We start from the raw sequence: 17720 nt of genomic DNA, 5'->3' as shown, positions 1-17720 counted from the left end.
TATAAAGATCTGGCCAAACTGTTTAATCTTGGCAGATCAGTAGTTAGGTGGAGAATAATAAGGTGCTCATTAGTTTAATCTAAGCCCTTGGATGTTATAAGGTTAAAATTAGATAGTATGATTTTGTAAAATAAAAAGAAAGAAAAAGGGTAAGTAGAGAAAGGTTGCAAAAGTATGATCATTGACTGGATAAAATGTACATTTATCATGTTTTACTATATGTTTCTATGTCCATGAGGCAATTACATAAAGCAAATGAAGCTTTACAAGATCAATTAATTAACTTCCCATTCATCTCCATTCATACCTCTATTCACTAATTTCCCCTTCCCACCTTCATACATTTATATTCTTTCATTTTCCATAAAAACCCCTTTTCCTAAGGTCAAAATCCTTTTTGCCTAGAAAAAGTGAAAATCCCATGTTAACTCCCCTTTTACCCGAAAAACCCACAAAATTGTTTAGCCTAAGTATTAATGTATACATGTGAAAAGCAAATAACTCATAAAAAACATTATACTTAGTCTATTTTTCCCTTTCCATTCATATTTCATATTAATACTAACTTAATGTATTAAAACCTCAAAAAGTTCCCTTTCCTGTATACATTAACTCCTTTATTAAAATACCCCGAAACCCTTAGTTTTATTATAAAAACTATATATTTGATAAAATATCGCATCGACAAATTGCAAGCCTTTCAACGTGCATCCATTCTCCCCGCCATTGCGATCTCTGATTGCGATGGACCCGGAACCGACGCAACATATATTATAGTTCATTGCCATATCACATCCGCCTCATCACAAGTCTCTGCCCGAGCATTACCCTCCGCCATTGCGATTGGAACCTGGACCCGATCACAGTATTAACCATGTTTTATTTCCACGTCACGTCCGGCCCCTATCGCATTCCTTTGCGATGGGCCTTCCTCCGCTAAACTGCGATTGCGATATGTGATGTGAACCTAGACCCGATATCATTTATCCGCCCGAATTCATAATTCTTCAGGTCCGCCATATCGTGTTTTGCGAAGAATTCCTTTGTTAAATCGTTTTTATGATTTAAACAAAGAACCCCGCTAATCTCAGTTTTAACCTATAAATAAAGCCATGCCGCCATAATTAATTGATTGGGCCCCTCCGCGCTGCTCTTTCGCTCCACCACTGTCCGATCTAAGGTATTCAAATCCAGCGACCCTCAGTGATTTCGGGTTGGCTCTCTGTCCAAGCTTTACCCGCCCAAAAAGTGGTATTCCTATGACCTCCCCTTGCTACGTGTCAAGCTCAAATTATTTCGGGTGACCCCCTCCCAAAATCGCCCATGCCTTATAAGCGGTGCGATGAAAAACAAAACCGCCTCCCGCATAAGGACAAAATAGCCACTGTTCATTTTGCGCCATAATTCAAATAGAAAGCCGTTTCTCCGTTTAAACACAAAAATTACCAATTTGCCTTTGTTTCGCTTGTTTTCACAGTGAAACCTCCATAAAGCCTCTGCGACCAATAAAACCATCATTTTACCTTCCGATACGCTCTGGACTCCTTCCAATATCCCTTCAACCTCTATAAAGCCATTCAAGACCTCCTCTGTCACCTATGATTTCTTAATCTGTGTTTTGCAGGTAAAAACCCATGTTCCAGGGTTACAAAGAAAAAGCTTGCATACAGTTTGAAGGCAAATCTAAAAGGATTTACTGTTGAAAAACATAGTAAAAGCCTGAAATGCATAGTAAAGGTAAAAAGGAACATAGTAAAAGTTAATCAACAGGGTCAAATGACTTTCACAGAGTTTAAAGAGTATCAGATGAAAGATCAAATGAAGGAATTAACCAACGTAAAGGATACAAACAATCAAGCAGCTTAAAGAAGGAAAATATCAAACAGCAAAGCCAACACAACCTGAATAAAAGGGACAGCAAGAAGCAGTTCAATAGCTGCCCTTATCTTCTTGTATGAAGATCTTTTCTTTCCTAGAATAGATCTTAATCAGTTTTAGGATATTTCCTTAGTTTCATTAGTGTATAAATAACTCTCTTCTCGAGATGTTATGGGTTCAAAGTTCAAGGTTTATTGTTCATTTCTTGTTAAGTTGTGACCGTTTTCTACTTTGAACCTTTGCACCTGTGAAAGAAGCTTTTGTAGACACTTGATGTACTCAGTCTTTCTGAAACCTTGATACGAAGCAAAGGATTCTGAATTTGGTTTTACATAGTTTGTGTTATCCTGTATGTTTTTCCAATTATCAATCATTATGTCTTTCTTCATATGCTTATGACTTATAGAGATATCTAGGTAGGAATAATTGTGTCTCAATTAATTCATATAAGCTCCTGGCGTGATCATCTATTAAGAGAATGGATTAATGAATTGTCTGTTTAGCTAATCCCCTCTAATCAATAAATCATCAACATCTTATGTAAGCTTAAGTATATTGCCTTAAACCTTTGGAATGTAGTTTAGAAGGTTTTCACACTTATGATTGTTCTGTTTTACAATCTGGAAACTGTGATAATCATATTATTTTTTGTTTTCTTCTCACCACTATTTTTGATCTATATCATTGTGTCAAGCTTTATACCAGCCCTTTGCTGAGATATTATAACCCAAAGGATTAAGTATTTCAATTCTACATTTGTCTTCCTTCATTGGTCTTCCAAAACTAAAACCAAAAACCACAAAACAATTATTTTAGATGCTCTAGCATTGGTAGTTGACCTACTACTATCTCAGAGGTACAACAGAAGGCAGTGACGAGGGAGTGACGTAGAGGGCCTGCGTCATTATTTCGAACCAGAGAGAGGACCAGCGCAAAGGCAGAAGAATGCAAAAGAGGCTCACGAGGACCCACATCATCCTACTCAGCTAGGTAGGAGTGACGCAGTCACCAAGATGAGCGAATCATCCTTGCAGGGATTGTGCAGAGCTAAGAGGCTTAGTTTCTTCAGTTGTTGGGGCCTAAGAAGCTGTGGGCAGATTGTGGATTGCGAAGATGGTGGGGTGTTGTTGCTATCAAGGCAGAGCAATACCTAACGAGACAGAACCAAGGTAGAGGGAGTCGCTACCTAGGTGGATTTCTAGCCAAGAAATCCACATCAGTGTTGCAGGAGCAAAGCGAATCGAAGTGATGCAATTCGACTGTTGGCAGAAGGATTTCCAGGAGGGAAATCGAGACTCGGAGGGAGTTTAGGAGAGGATTTCCAGGAGGAAAATCGAGACTCAGAGGGAGTCTAGAAGAGAACTTCTAGGAGGGAAGTAGAGACTCAGAGGGAGTCAAAGGGAAGAGCTGAGATGGCAATGAACAGACTAAGGGATCAGGATAGGCTGGACAGGGCATCCAACTTTGTCATCTAGAAGGCCAGGATCATGTCTGTTCTAGATAGACATCGCATCAAGGCCTTCGCTTTGAGAATCGTGGTTATCCCAATCGTCCCAGTTGATAATGAAAAGTATGAGGATGCAATGGCCAAGGCAAAGTGCATAATCCTTGATGGAGTCAAGGATCATGTAGTTCAGCATATTGCCAAGAAGAATACGACAAAGGAGATGTGGGATACCTTAACAAAATTGTAGCAGGGCACTTCCGTGCAGAGGAAGATGCTACTGGAGAATCAGTTGCAGTTGTATCAAATGCAAAAGAGGGAGTAGATAGATCATTTACTTAGCAAGTTGCAGGAGATTCGGGACCAACTTACTTCCATAGGGGCCACGCTGGATTAGGAGTTAATGGTGAGGACCGCCCTGAACGCAATCTCCGAGGAGTGGGAGACATTCGTCCAAAGCATTTTGGGCAAAGCGAGTCTTCCAGATTGGGAAGAATTGTGGGCAGCTCTTCGTCAAGACGAGATCAGACGGCTGACCAAGGCGACAAGTAGCAACAAAGGAGGTCGAATCAAGAAAGAGGAGGAAGAGGATGCAACTTTGGCATCTGCGAGACAACAAGGGAAGAGGAAGAAGAAGGACATCTCCAAGATAAAGTGCTTTCATTGTGGGGAGATGAGCCATTATGCAACCCAGTGTCCCAGGAAGAAGAATAAGGGAGAGACTTTTGACTCCAAAGCAGCGTCGGCTAAGGCAGAGAAGGAAGTGGAGACTGATGATGATTCTGCCATGAGTGCTCATGTACCTCTAGAAAAGAGGTGGGGAGACATCGAGCTGTAGTCAGGAGGACTGTAGGAGATGTGGGGCAGGATCCTTGAGGTAACCAAACTTTTGGATCAGATTCGGCTATGGGAGCCCTGAGAGATAGTAGAAGGATGACGGATGTCGGTAGAAGTAAGATGCGGATGGAGCGGCAGAGCAGTGCTAGAGTGCAGGGATCTGTAGCAGCGCAGTGGGGGTTGCAGCAGTGCGAGAGGCACAGAGGAGGTTGCAGCAGTGCAAGAAGGCACAAAGGTGTTTGCAACAGTGCGAGAGGCACAGAGTGGTCGCAATAGCACAGAGGTAGCAGAGGGAGCACAGGATAGCAACAGAGAGAGCTTCAGCATCAGGAGGGCTTCTAGCGTGACAAGGATGTCAGTAGTTGGGTAGATCAGTGACCATCGTCTCAGTAACTGAGTTGCAGTGCAACAGTAGCAGTGGTAATGCCATGGGCAGCACGATGCCGCATGATGAGAGAGGGCTGCAGTGCAGATGCAGTGTTGGGAGAAAGGACCAGTAGCAACATAGATGCAGAGGGAGTTGTAGTACAGATGTAGCAGTGGCAGTGGTAGAGCAATGGGCATCAGTACAAGAGGCATCAGTGCAGAGGATTTTGGGTAGTAGGCCAAGCATCAGCACAGGTACCAGTGCCAAATGATCAGAGTGATGTTCAGTGGTGGAGCATTACTAGAGCACATTCCTCGCTAAGAGGGAGTGATGATTTGGGGTGGCATCGAATGTGCTCTAGCCATGAAAACTGGTGGAGAGGCTAAAGCACATCAGATCTACAAGACCCATAAATGGTTTGGGGAAATTCCACCCAGTTAGAGAGATATTAAAATAATTAATATTTTTAATGGGTTCTTAAGTCTAAACTTAGGAAAATAAAAATATTAATGGGTATTAATATGAAACTAGGTGAGAAGGTTCTAAATGACATGGATCAAGTCAAATCTAATCATAGCCGTTGATTAGAGATTTAATCTCGGCCGTTGAAGAATCAATAAAAATAGTATAAGTGGAGGCTTGAGGGTCAGTTGGAGATACACCAAGTTGATCAATCAATTCGATTTTCTGCAGTGGGGTTTGCTGAGAGAAATCGAATCAGTGATCAGAGTTGCAGCGAGGGGTAGTGAGTGCATAGTAGAGAGACAAAGATAGTGTCGGAATACTAGCGCGCAGTGGCAAAGAAGACTACGCAGAGCCAACAGGAGCCATGCAGAGGGCCAGAGTGACTGCACAGAGGGCCAGAGGGCCTGCGTGAGTGATGCAAAGGGCTAAAGAGCTAGCACAGAGCATCTGTAGACTGACGCAAAGGGTTCTAGGCTGACACAGAGGCCAGGAGGGCTGACGCGGAGCATCAGAGAAGTGTTGGAGAGATTTTTGTTGAGCAGACTTACCGAATATCTGCTTCCGAAAAGAGGTATTACTGCCAAATTGATTTCTCTGTCGAGTGAGCCAATTTGGCACCCAGTTGTACTCAAGAAAAGCTGCTTAATAATAAAACCCTCAGAATTGCTGCACCGGTTTTCCCAAGTTGTGTTTTTTCGGGGACGATTGTCCAAAAATAACGGTGTCCCTTGTGTGTTTGTCTATTTCTTTGTGTTGATGATCTGTAGATGGTTGAGACTGCAATTGTGTTTATTTCAGTATTTATATGGTTAAATAACCTGTTCAGTAATTAAACAAGTAGGTGAAATAATCCAAATAGTGCAGGAAAATTTCTAACGGGTTAGACTTAGAAATTTCAACACCTGACAGGAAGGAAGATCAAGATATTGCGCTCAGACAATGGCAGAGAATACACGGCTAAGAACTTCACTGATTTTTGTGCAAGAAAAGGGATCCGAAGAGAATGAACAACACCCTATAATCCAGAACGGAATGGAGTCGCAGAAAGGAAGAACATAACTATTGTTGGAGCAGCAAAGGCAATGTTATATGATCAGAATCTACCTAAGTTTTTTTGGGCAGAAGCATGCAGCACAATTGTACACATTCAGAACAGGACTCGTCACAAGGCTTTAGTAAAGAGGACACCAGAGGGAGTTTTCACAAGAAAGAAGCCAGAAGTAAGTCACCTCAGAATACTCAAAAGTGTAGCTTATTACCATATTTCGAAAGAGAAGTGGAGCAAGTTAGAGCAGATTACCGAAGTTGGGTATGTAGTAGGTTACAGCTAGACTTCAAACGCGTACCAGATCTACATTCAGAGCAGCAGAAAGATTGTAGTAAGGTGGGATGCGAAGTTCATGGAAGATAGGGCCTTCAGGAAATCTCGTGAGATGCCATTTGAAGAACAGGATGAGGATACTCCTCTAGTCCAGCAACAAGGATCAGATCTGGCAGGAAGACAAGCATCTGGTTCAAGCACGGTAACCAGTACTAGCATCTCCTCAAGAGAAGAGGAGCCAGGAGTGTCACAAGAGGTACTGGAAGAGGAACAGATGGAACCTCCCACCAACAGTGGAAGAACTAGCCGAGAAGTACAACAGACTATGATGGACACAGAGGAATTCATTGGAGTCCCTAGAGTTGAGAAAAAGCAGCGTAGACAACCTGACAGGTACCAAGCATTGGTAGCTCAGGTTGAAGAACCCTCTAGTTTTCAAGAAGTCGTACAAGACCAGGTATGGGTGGATGCCATGATAGAAGAGTACAGTTCTATCATGACAAATGATGTCTGGGAAATTGTACGAAGACCAGAGAACAGATCAATTGTAGGTTCGAGATGGATCTACAAGATCAAGTATGCTGCAGATGGCAGCATAGAGAAGTACAAGGCTAGGTTTGTCGCAAAAGGATATGCGCAAAAGGAAGGAATAGACTATGAGGAAACTTTTGCCCCAGTAGCTCGATATACCTCTATCAAATCCATCATATCCCTTGCCACATAGATAGGATGGGAGATTCACCAAATGGATGTCAAGATAGCGTTCTTGAATGGGGTGGTACAAGAAGAGGTATATATCGAACAGTAAGAAGGTTTCGAAACACATGAAAAGAGAACTCATGTCTGCAGGTTGAAGAAAGCCTTGTATGGGCTAAAACAAGCACCCAGAGCTTGGCATGGTCGAATTGACAACTACTTACAGTAGTTAGGATTCATCAAGAGCGATGTCGATCCCAATCTTTATTATCTGCTGGTAGGAGGTGAGCCGTTGATTCTGGTATTGTATGTGGATGATCTATTTTTGACAGGATTATCCAGACTCATAGAGGATTATAAGAAGAACCTAGAAACTTAGTTTGATATGAAGGATTTGGGGCTAATGCACTATTTTCTGGGATTGGAAGTTTGGTAGCAAGATGGTGAGATCTTCCTTGGCCAAGGAAGATATGCATCAGAAATTCTGAAAAGATTCAAAATGCAGGATTATCAACCTATGGCTACACCTATGATTACCAATTGGAAGAAAATAGATGCTTCGTGAGACAAGGAAGTGGACCCTACCTTATACAGACAACTCATTGGGTCACTTATGTATCTAGTCAACACTAGGCCAAACTTGTGTTATGTTGTCAACACCCTTAGTCAGTTCATGGTGGAACCAAAAAGGACGCATTGGGCAACAACAAAGCACATTCTCAGGTATGTGCGTGGAACAGTAAATTTTGGATTAAGGTACACCAAGGGCAATGATATCGAATTGATTGGATTCACTGATGCAGATTGGGCAAGAAGTTTAGTAAGAAGAAAAGTACCACTGGGTATTGCTTCGGTATTGGATCTGGGATGACCTCCTGTTGCATTTAGAAGCAGAAGTCTGTAGCTCTAAGCTCTGCCGACGCTGAGTATATGGCAGCTAACAAAGCAACTTGTGAAGCTATATGACTCAAGAAACTACTTGTAAATCTATTCGGGAGAAGGATGGAAGCAACAAGAATGTTTTGTCATAATCAGAGTTGTATCAAGCTCTCTGAAAATCCAGTATTTCATGATCAATCCAAACACATCGATATTCGGCGTCACTTTATCAGAGACTGTGTTCAGCATGGAGTGGTAGAGTTGGAGTACACTCCCACAAGAAATCAGGTGGCAGACATACTCACCAAGGCTCTAGGAAGAGCCAAGTTTGTTAAATTTCGAGAACAGATGGGTATGTTGGAAAATCCCTTTCAATAGAATGATGCAGCATTTGAGAGGGAGTTGTAGTACATATGCAACAGTGGCGGTGCCAGTGTCATGGGCAGTAGTACAGTAGCAGCAGTAGCACAATGTTGGTGGCAGCAACAGTACAGAAATGAGATGCTTCAGAAACAGGGCAACACGAAGATGGACATTGTTGCTAGAGCACTTTCCTCGTTAAGAGGGAGTGTTAGTTTTTGGTAGCATCAGAAGTGCTTTAGCCTTGAAAATTGGTGGAGAGGCTAAGGCACATGAGTTCTAAAGAACCCAGAACCCGTTTGGTAAAATTCCACCTGAATTGTATTTTATTAAATAATTAATATTTTTAATGGAGTTCCTAAGTGTAAACTTAGGGAAATTAAAATATTAATGAGTATTAATCAAAATATGGGTGAGAATGATCTAGAAGGTGAATCAAGTCGTGTTTTAATCTTAGTCATTGATTAGAGACTTAATCTCGGTTGTTGAACACGCAACAGGAAAACTATAAAATGGAAGCTTGGGGTTCATTTGGAAACACACAGAGAGATTGAGGAAATCGATTTTCTGAGGTGATAAGTTCTCAGGAGGAAAATCTATTGGGGAGATCTTGTAACTGAGGAGCAAAGAGAATTCGGGAGAAGGACTTTCCAGAAAATACAGAACAGAGAGGCGGAGAGAGCTCGCAGAGATGCAACACAGTAGCCGGGAGAGCTGACGCTGGGCCAGTTGGGCCCATGCAGTCCTGACGCAGAGCCAGAAGGGCCAGCGCAGAGCAGAAAAGTTGTTTGTCACACAGAATCCAGAACTGTCAGAACAGTCGGAACTGCTAGAACTGTCGGAACTGTCGGAACTGCGGGGAACTATTGGAACTGTCGAAATAGCCAGGGGAGCTGACATAGAGGGCAGAGAAGGTGACGCAGGGTTGACACAGAGCCAACACAGAAATAGCCGAGGTTAGCTAGTCTTGTGTCAGGATCAGCCGTAATTCTGTCGGGTGAAGTGAGGTAAAACTCACTCAGATTTTCCACCAGTATTTTCTTTGTAAAGGATTGCTAGATGAGCATCCTAGATTGTATTCAGATAATTAATGCCAATAATAAGAATCCTCAGATCTACTGCAACAGTTTTCCCACATTGGGTTTTCCGGGGACAATTGTCCAAAAGCAAGTGCGTCAATGTAATTGTTCATTCGCTGATATTTATCTTGCCGTTTAATTTTCAGTTCTAGTTTGTGAACTCTACAACTAAATTTATTTTGGTATTTATTGAAGTATTGGTAAATAAATTATCATAAATAAGTAGGGGAAATAAATCAATTATTGCAGCAAATTTTCACAACAAATTCAAGGACCACCATCTTATCAAGGGATACTCAAGGATCAAATCTTGAGGAAGGCATCAAAGCAAAGATCATCTTTAAGACAAGATCTACAAAGGAAGCATTATAACCCTAGATCAAAGAAGGAGTCTACAAAGAAGTCTTGGGATCATCATCAAGAAAAGAAGGCCAAGTTGAAGAGATCTATGAATCAAGGTCCTTACCATTGAAGACATCACCAAGAAGTCATCATTGATCTTCATCAAAGGATCCAAAGAGATCTCACTCTCTGTGGGATCAAGGATCACTCTTGAAGAAAACTACCTTCATCAAGGAGAAGTTTTCTACTCTCTATATCATCATCAACATCAAGGAAGCAGCAAGGAGAAGGAGCATCCTATCAAGTAAGTATATGAATCTGTCAAAATGTCTTTTGCAAGGAGAGCAACAAATTAGTTAGTGCTTCAAACTATCTTGCATGGAAGAAAAGAGAAAATTTGAATCTCATTGAAAATGAGGTTATGGAACATATCAAAGGTATCACTAAACCAAGAAAGGAAGATGCTCAAGTTCTTGCAAAGTATATGAAAGGGGATATTAGGGCTCAAAGGATTCTCATAGAATCTATCAAGGATCCCCTCATCCCATATGCATCCAAACTTGAAACTTCAAAATAAATCTATGACAAACTGATAGAGTTGTATTCCATAAGCACTATTGGAGAAGTCATCTCATTAAGGCAAGAACTATACAAGCTGAAGATGTTAAGGGAAGGTGGAATAGCCTCATACTTTATGAGGATATCTGAAATCCAAGCTCAACTACAAGATTTGGGAGAAGTCATGTCAGATAGAGAAATGACTATAGTTGTATTAAATGCACTACCGAAGGTGTGGGGTAACTTTACTTCTAGTATTTATGGGAAGAAAGAAGCTACTCCATTCCAAGATCTATGGTCATTGTGCAAGATTGAAGAATTTAGACTAAAGGCCAAATCTGATGTGGGAACAGGTGAGCAAAATCAAGCATGTGCTGCAATGAAAAAAATAAAGGGAAAATTTGGAAAGTTTGGTCCTCAAAAAAAGAAGAAGAACATGGCTAAAATACAATGCTATGGGTATCAAAAATATGGGCACTATAGGAGAGATTGTCCTAAGCTCAAGAAGGACAATAACAAAAGAGGAAGAGAAGAAGCCCACATCATATTGAGAATGACCAAGTACCATTATGAATACCTCCCTAGTTAAGAGGGAGTGTTGAAAAGTGTAACTAGGTTTGGTCTTCATAATGACATGTGTAATTGTGACTTTATGTAATTGATGAGAAAAAGAAAAATAATATTATTATTGTAATGTGTGTCTCACGAGTTTCATGAGCAAGGAATTTTATTTTTAGTGATGGCTCCCATTGTGAGCCTTTAGGATTTGTCATCTAGTCATAAAAGTCAATTTGATTCTATGTCATGTATGAAGGACCCTTCTTGGGCATGTTACATCTTGTATGAGGTCATTAGATAAGTATAAATAGCCCTCCATTACAAGCACAAGTATCTCCCTTCAATTCGGCTGCAAAAGGAATAATAATATCTCTTCAAAGGACATGTTGGCTCATCCCCCTACCAAGTCAGCTAATTAGCATGGGAAACAACTATAAATAGGGCAACTTGGTTGTTAATTTTAGGTGTGTCCTATGCTGAGAGCAATTTACTTCAATTTTTCACATTAACTCAATATCAATTCCAGATTAGCAATCACATTTAGCATGATAGTAAATGCAGATAGAACATAAACATAAATCACAGAAGAACGAGCCAAGACAAGAGGACACAAGATGTGGCACCAGCCAGGGACAAACCCCAATGTGGGGAAACCCTTGATCAATTCTTCTTATGTTCTTCAATAGTTAAGCAGAGAAAGAGATAGTACATATACATCAGAAGTCGACATTTTGACTTATCAAAATAAGAGCAGGGATCTTCACCATGAAGATAACATAAAGAGGTCGCTGATCTAAACTCAGGTGAAGGCATACTGCTTCAACTGATCCTCCAAGGTGACTCCATCACCATGCTGCACCTCATCATTATGTTGCACCTGACACTGTGCTGCACCCAATCATCATGCTGCACCTCATCACTATGTTGCACCTGACACTGTGCTGCACCCAATCCCTGAGCTTCTCTCATCACAATGCTGCTCCATCATTGAGCAATACCTCATCATCATGATGTACCCATGATCAACAAGTTGTTGCAATGCATCGAGCTGCTGCTATACATCCATGCCCATCATCATCATGCTGTACCATAGTGTTGCACCATGATGCATTCATTGTGCTGCACCATACTGCACCATGTTGCCCACAGCAATCACTGCATTCATTATTCATGTTGCATCCATCCAAGTATGTTGCATCTTAATATATTGTCCATCATCACTGTAGTGTACACTGCTATATTGTCATGGGACAGACTTAGCTGCTTGCTATGGCATGCAGCCTAGCAAAGCAGCTACCAGTAGCAACCTTTCAAATCAAGCTTATCACCAATATGCCTAGACAGCCCTTAACACGCTTATCATCTACAACAACATGACAGCATTGTCTTCCAATCAGCGTTATAACTGCACAGTCACCTTTCCTTACAACGCAATATGTACATCCTCCTTTTGCTGTAGATGAACCCCTTGTTAACTACAACCTAGAACAGGGAGTTAGGGATCTCCTTATGGACAACATTAAGGTCTTTACCATCACTGCTTTTAGGGCAGTGTTAGGGTATATAGAGACAACGTTAAGGTCTCTACTTAACTGTCTCTAACAATCCTTCTAACGGTCCTCCTTAACTGCGGATTGAGTTCCCTTCAAGGACTGTGAATAGACAACATCTAGGGCACCAGTTTGTGATTCATAAGAATGTGGTTAGGGCAGCATGAACCGTATTCCTTTTGACTGCATTTAGGGGTAGATAAGGGCTCCTTTGCCCAGCGTGAAAGGATCCTACATTACGTTGCATAGAACCTTCATTTTAGGGTAGCATAGAGGCTTCTAGTGACTGTGGTTAGGTGACATCTTCTTGTTGCGTGGACAGGTCTCCTCTGTTGCACCCTTTAGACCTGCGGCTAGGGCATTCTGCTTTCATGACTGCCTTCAGGGCATCATCACCATGACAGCGTTTTAGGTCTTGAACTCTCTTCTAAGATAGCGTTGAGACTTTGTCCATTAACTGTGTTTATTAGGGCAGCATTAGAAGCTAGGTCATCTCCTTTTAGGGTTGTGTATATCCTTCTTTCCTATGACAACTTTTAAATCTAGGGCATCTCTTGATTAGGGCAGCGTTGTCTCCTAGTATCTCTCCTCCCAACAAAACCCAAAGACAAGTGGAGAGGAAGAGATCACAAGAAGAGTGTGTGTGTCGAAATGACTAACAAGCCACCTCTTTTTATACTAAAACGTTGAGCACAAGTGGGGGCAATTTGGTTGCTGGCCGACCTTGATGAATTGTCCCATAACACAAATAAATTCATATCTCCATGAATACTTATCGGAATCGGATGATCTTTAGATCAATCCTACACCTCTCAATGAGAGGAATCCATGAAAAATATCAGCTGCCATGAATAAGTAGATTCACATGGAGTTTGGCCCTAGTTTCCAATTTTAACATCAGCGCTCTTTCAGAGACAAAATTTCAGAGATTTTCAATCAAGGGCCTCTAATTAAAAGGTGGTGCGAAGCTCAGCGAAAGGAAGCCTTCTAGCCAGCATGAAGAAAGAAAGAAGAGTAAAGTTTCGTTGGGTATCATTTGGATCGGTTTTGGGTTTGTTTTAGGACACTTGCTGCAGAAAGAATAGTGAAGAATAGCAGTCCTCATTAGGTAGCTGAGTTGGAAGAAGGTCAAGGCAAGGGAGCTGAGTCAAGCTAGAAGAAGGCCCTCTGAAAAGGGAAGAAAGTGAAGGCATAAGATAAGGTCTTGTGCATAAGCTAGGGTTTTGAATTAGGATTGTAGACCTAATTCAAGGAGGCCGAAGGCTTGAAGCAGAAGGAGGTTGACCTGGAAGAGGATCTGAAAAAGGGGAAGGAACAGAAACTTGACTATCATTGTCTAAGGATCTCATTGACGAAACTTGTGTCTTGGTCTTGGAGTGGCAAATAGGTCAAGGGTCTTGGTCTTGGTATTCGTCAATTGGAATCTCTATAGGAAGAAGAATTTGTTCGGGTTTTCCTCTCAAGTAGGAGAGGCTTTGGCCCTGCCTGATAGCCTATATTCTACGTCTCTTGTCTCTTTATGGTTTATGCATTGGTAGTTAGTTGATGAATAAGAACAATAATAACCTAAGTAAACGAAGATCCTAATCTAAAGAAGTAAAAAGCACTCACAAACAGTTACTAATAGAAGAGAAATCACCTAATATTGATGCCCTAGATTTCTCAACATTGAATCAAGGTTCCGGGGAAGCGTCCCCCCCCCAAATCTGTTCTTGAAGCGCGCTCACTCAAAAAAATTTCGCTCCCTAGTTTTTTTCACAGATTTTTTTTTTTTGCAAATATGTTCCAAATGCAAATTTTTTTCAAAGAAACAATAAATTTTGAGTGCGGCAACCTAATGATCAAGCCTATGGCCCTAGTATTGATATGTAATTCATGATAATGTTAAATTCTTAAAGTAAAAGTGACATTCTCCTTTATCGTTCATTTTCATCCTTTTACTTAAATTTTTAACATTACCATGAAATAACTTAGGATTTTTGAGAGTGGTCCTGACCTCATTGGATTTCATATGGTGAAAGTAGAATTTTAGATCTCACTCAAAATCCATCAGACTTATCATTTTTTCAGGATTGGGGGGATTGCAATGTTTCCATTGGATTTTGTCATGTAGTAGGGTATGGAACTCGTATTTAATCATTAGCACCAATCCCTCTATGTACCTTGATGTTAGTGACATTGGTTGTCAAACTCCTCTATCATGACCCTACTTAAAATGTACCCATCACTCAAACAAAATCTTGACTTGACATGTTACATTTTTTCTATCTTATGTTAATGGTCAGAGGGTGATATTAATGACAAAGATCCCAAGAGAGGCAATGATTTTGATGATATGTAGGTATTTGTTGTAGCATGATTTTTTTGGATGCTAGAGACCATCTAGAGTTTGTCTGTTGATGTATTTTCAGTTCAAAGATGGATTGCACTCAATGTTATTTTGGTTGTGTGCACCCTTACATGCTATATAAATGAAAACTTGTAACTCGTGGACCTGTGATTGATGAAGATTGTAACAACTAGATGACTGATCTTATATGGTTTAATCCGTGTTTTTATGCCTTTTCTAACTAATTCATCATTCTACATGTTTTCGTTGACATATATGCATCAAAATATATAAAAGTATATATTATATAAAATTCGCTCCCAAATCGGGAGCTTTTGAAAATGTCGCTCCCCACACCTGCTTCGCTCCCGCTCCCAAGTAACCGTGGTTTGGATTAGAAAACCCTAGGAACAAAACCCTAACTAAGCATTTCCACAAACAAAAGAAGCCCTAGTTCTTGAAAAAGACAGAAATGACATCATGAAGACATAGATGGTAAAAATTACAAAAGGACCAAAATTAAGAGGGAGCTGACCTTTCTCAAAAAGATAAGTACTCTACATCTCCTTTCTTTGATTACTTCTGTTATTTTTTCCATGCACTTCACCTTTTGTTCTTTCATAGACTTCTAATAAAGTTTGCAGGTCAAAACCATAGTTTTAAAAACCGTTCCGGTCCAATAAACTTTATGGACAGCCCACTGAAACATGACAAAAAACGCAGTTGTTTAGTGGTTTAGCATGACTTTATCAATAGGAATGATACATGTTCTAGATACTTCATCTCTCAAACCTTACTACAATTTTCTAAGTTCTTAAAATATCACTGCAATTCGGGAAAATTGAAATACCATTGTAATTCAGACCTTTGTAATCCACTGAAATCTTCAGACCTTCTTTAGTATCATTATAGTTTCGGACCTCTATTAACCAAGGAAGATTTTGTACCTCTGCAATGTTATTAGGCCTACAATCTTCGGACTTCTATACGAAGTTACTGTGATTCTTGGGTTTCTGTAATACTCCGGACTTTGGATCTTTGTGATTCTTGGGTCTCTGAAATACACCAGACTTTGAACCTCTATGATTCTCGTGTCTCTGAAACACCTCAGACTTTGGACCTCTATGCAGACCTATTTTAATTTAGGGGCAGACTTTTTGTCTGTCATTTGGTTCTCTTCTTTTGTATAAGCTTCTTGCTAGTCTTGTTATACTTGATCTCCAAATGATCAAGCTACAGATGAAATAGTGATATTTCCAGCTACCAAGGATACAAACCATAGCTTTGATACCATGTTGGAAAATGCAACATATTAAACCTAACATTTTCCTTAGATGAAATTTACTTGTGATATTAATATCTTCTTAGTGGTTTAGAGCCTCATTGCTTATGTATTTTGTCGATGATATGTATTGCACTCGGTGCCATTTTGATATATTCACCTTTACATGGTATATAAATGAGCAATCTTTGCATATTTTGTCTCTATTGGCAATCATGCTTTTAAATCTTAAAAATAGTTTTTTCATTAAAAAATAATTATTTAATGTATTTTTCTAAAACCGGTTCGTTTAGACCAAACCAGTCCCGGTTAGAAACCGGTTCATTAGACCGGTCCGATCACCGGTTCCGGTTTTAAAAACACTGGTCAAAACAAGAACCATTTGAGCTTTATTAGCAAATGGAAGAATTGGAAGAATGTAGCAAAGCACAAAGATTTTTCTGAATTTTATAAATGCACATGAGGAAGGATAAAGCAGTTTGAAGTATGCATCAAAGACAATGAATGAGATGGCAACATCAAAAGAGTGACACATCACCCAAATCATCCAAGTCATGCTGTCCACATCAACAAATCACCCCGCTGCTGCCATAAGTGTAAAATGGCCCTCAAATAATATGAAAAGCAGCTCCAAATGGACCAATGAGAGCATTTGATGTTGTGACACGTGGCATGCACAGGAAGGTTCCAAGTGTCTATACGTAGCCTAAAACAACCTCAAGAGGAGTGACCAATGCCATGATAAAGTACCTTGAACAATGTGAACTGCCTTGTGAAACGTGAAAGCACCCAAAATTCAGAATGCAATCATATCATGAAGGAAGGCTATGCCATGCCACAAACTACCCCATTCAACAAAATAATTTACCATTGGAAACCTTGCTAAAAGGAGGGGTGACAGGGGGCACATCCCCCACCGAAAGGAGTGCATCCCAGTGTCACACTGTGAAAAACACCACAAGCATCCTCTCTATGAGGAAACTCAGGTGCCCTAGAACAAAAGAAAGAATAGAACCACAATCTTCGGATTAGGAAAAACTAAAGGAAAAAGTGATTGTTGCTCTGATTCCTCAACTGGTTTATAAAGACAGTGCATCGTGTAGTATTTATTCACTTCTTTAATTATCCTACTAATCTTTTCATCAGCAATCCATTGTGGAATCCCCAAATGAGCAATCTAATCTTCAGAACGTGTAGTTGTTTATCAATGTATCATGTAGCCGCAAGCTACTACTCACATAAAGTTCACCTCCATACCCCGGAAATCACATCAAAAATGTTATTGCTCAAAGTTGTCCCTTGAAAAATTTCCTGAGGGAGGTTGAACGACCACTTAAGAAAAGCATTCCTGTCACCAGTGCTCCTCTTCTTGCTTTAAAACTAGCACTTGGTACCTTCAGGTAAGTGTTCTTTAGAAAACTTAGAACATAGAATTCATATTTTTTGAAGATACCAGCAATAAAGAAAATTAACTAGGTATTACAGGATTAAGTCTTGCTAATGAAAAGCCCTAAAACGCTGAGATCATAAGCAAGGAGAACTAATACAGAAATCTCAACAGAAAAACAGCTTTATAAATTAGATGAACTTGGTTTCATCAATCAAAGATTGTACTGCATAGATCTGATACAGATCAAGGCAAGTCTGCCACAAGGAACCAGAGATGGGATATGGGCAGTCACTATACAAGACTCTGTTAACTTATGAAGCTATTAAACAGCTGCTTCATACTCAGATAAATGGACAAGAAGATCACATGAAGATTTGGATACAGA

The 17720-nt window shown here is 40.3% G+C and overlaps 1 protein-coding gene across 3 annotated transcripts in view; it reads right to left on the bottom strand.

Moving 5' to 3' along the window:
* The window catches only part of TERT (telomerase reverse transcriptase), a 422846-nt gene that overhangs the window by 37823 nt on the left and 367303 nt on the right, over positions 1-17720 (bottom strand). The window lies entirely within an intron of this gene.

This window comes from Pinus tabuliformis, chromosome 5_2 (genome assembly GCF_031772625.1).
Source record: "Pinus tabuliformis cultivar Carrire ecotype Pingquan chromosome 5_2, CPIR1, whole genome shotgun sequence".
Classification (NCBI taxonomy): Eukaryota; Viridiplantae; Streptophyta; class Pinopsida; order Pinales; family Pinaceae; genus Pinus; species Pinus tabuliformis.
The sequence above is the reverse complement of the archived record's forward strand: the minus strand, read 5'-3'. Positions and strand labels throughout refer to the sequence as shown.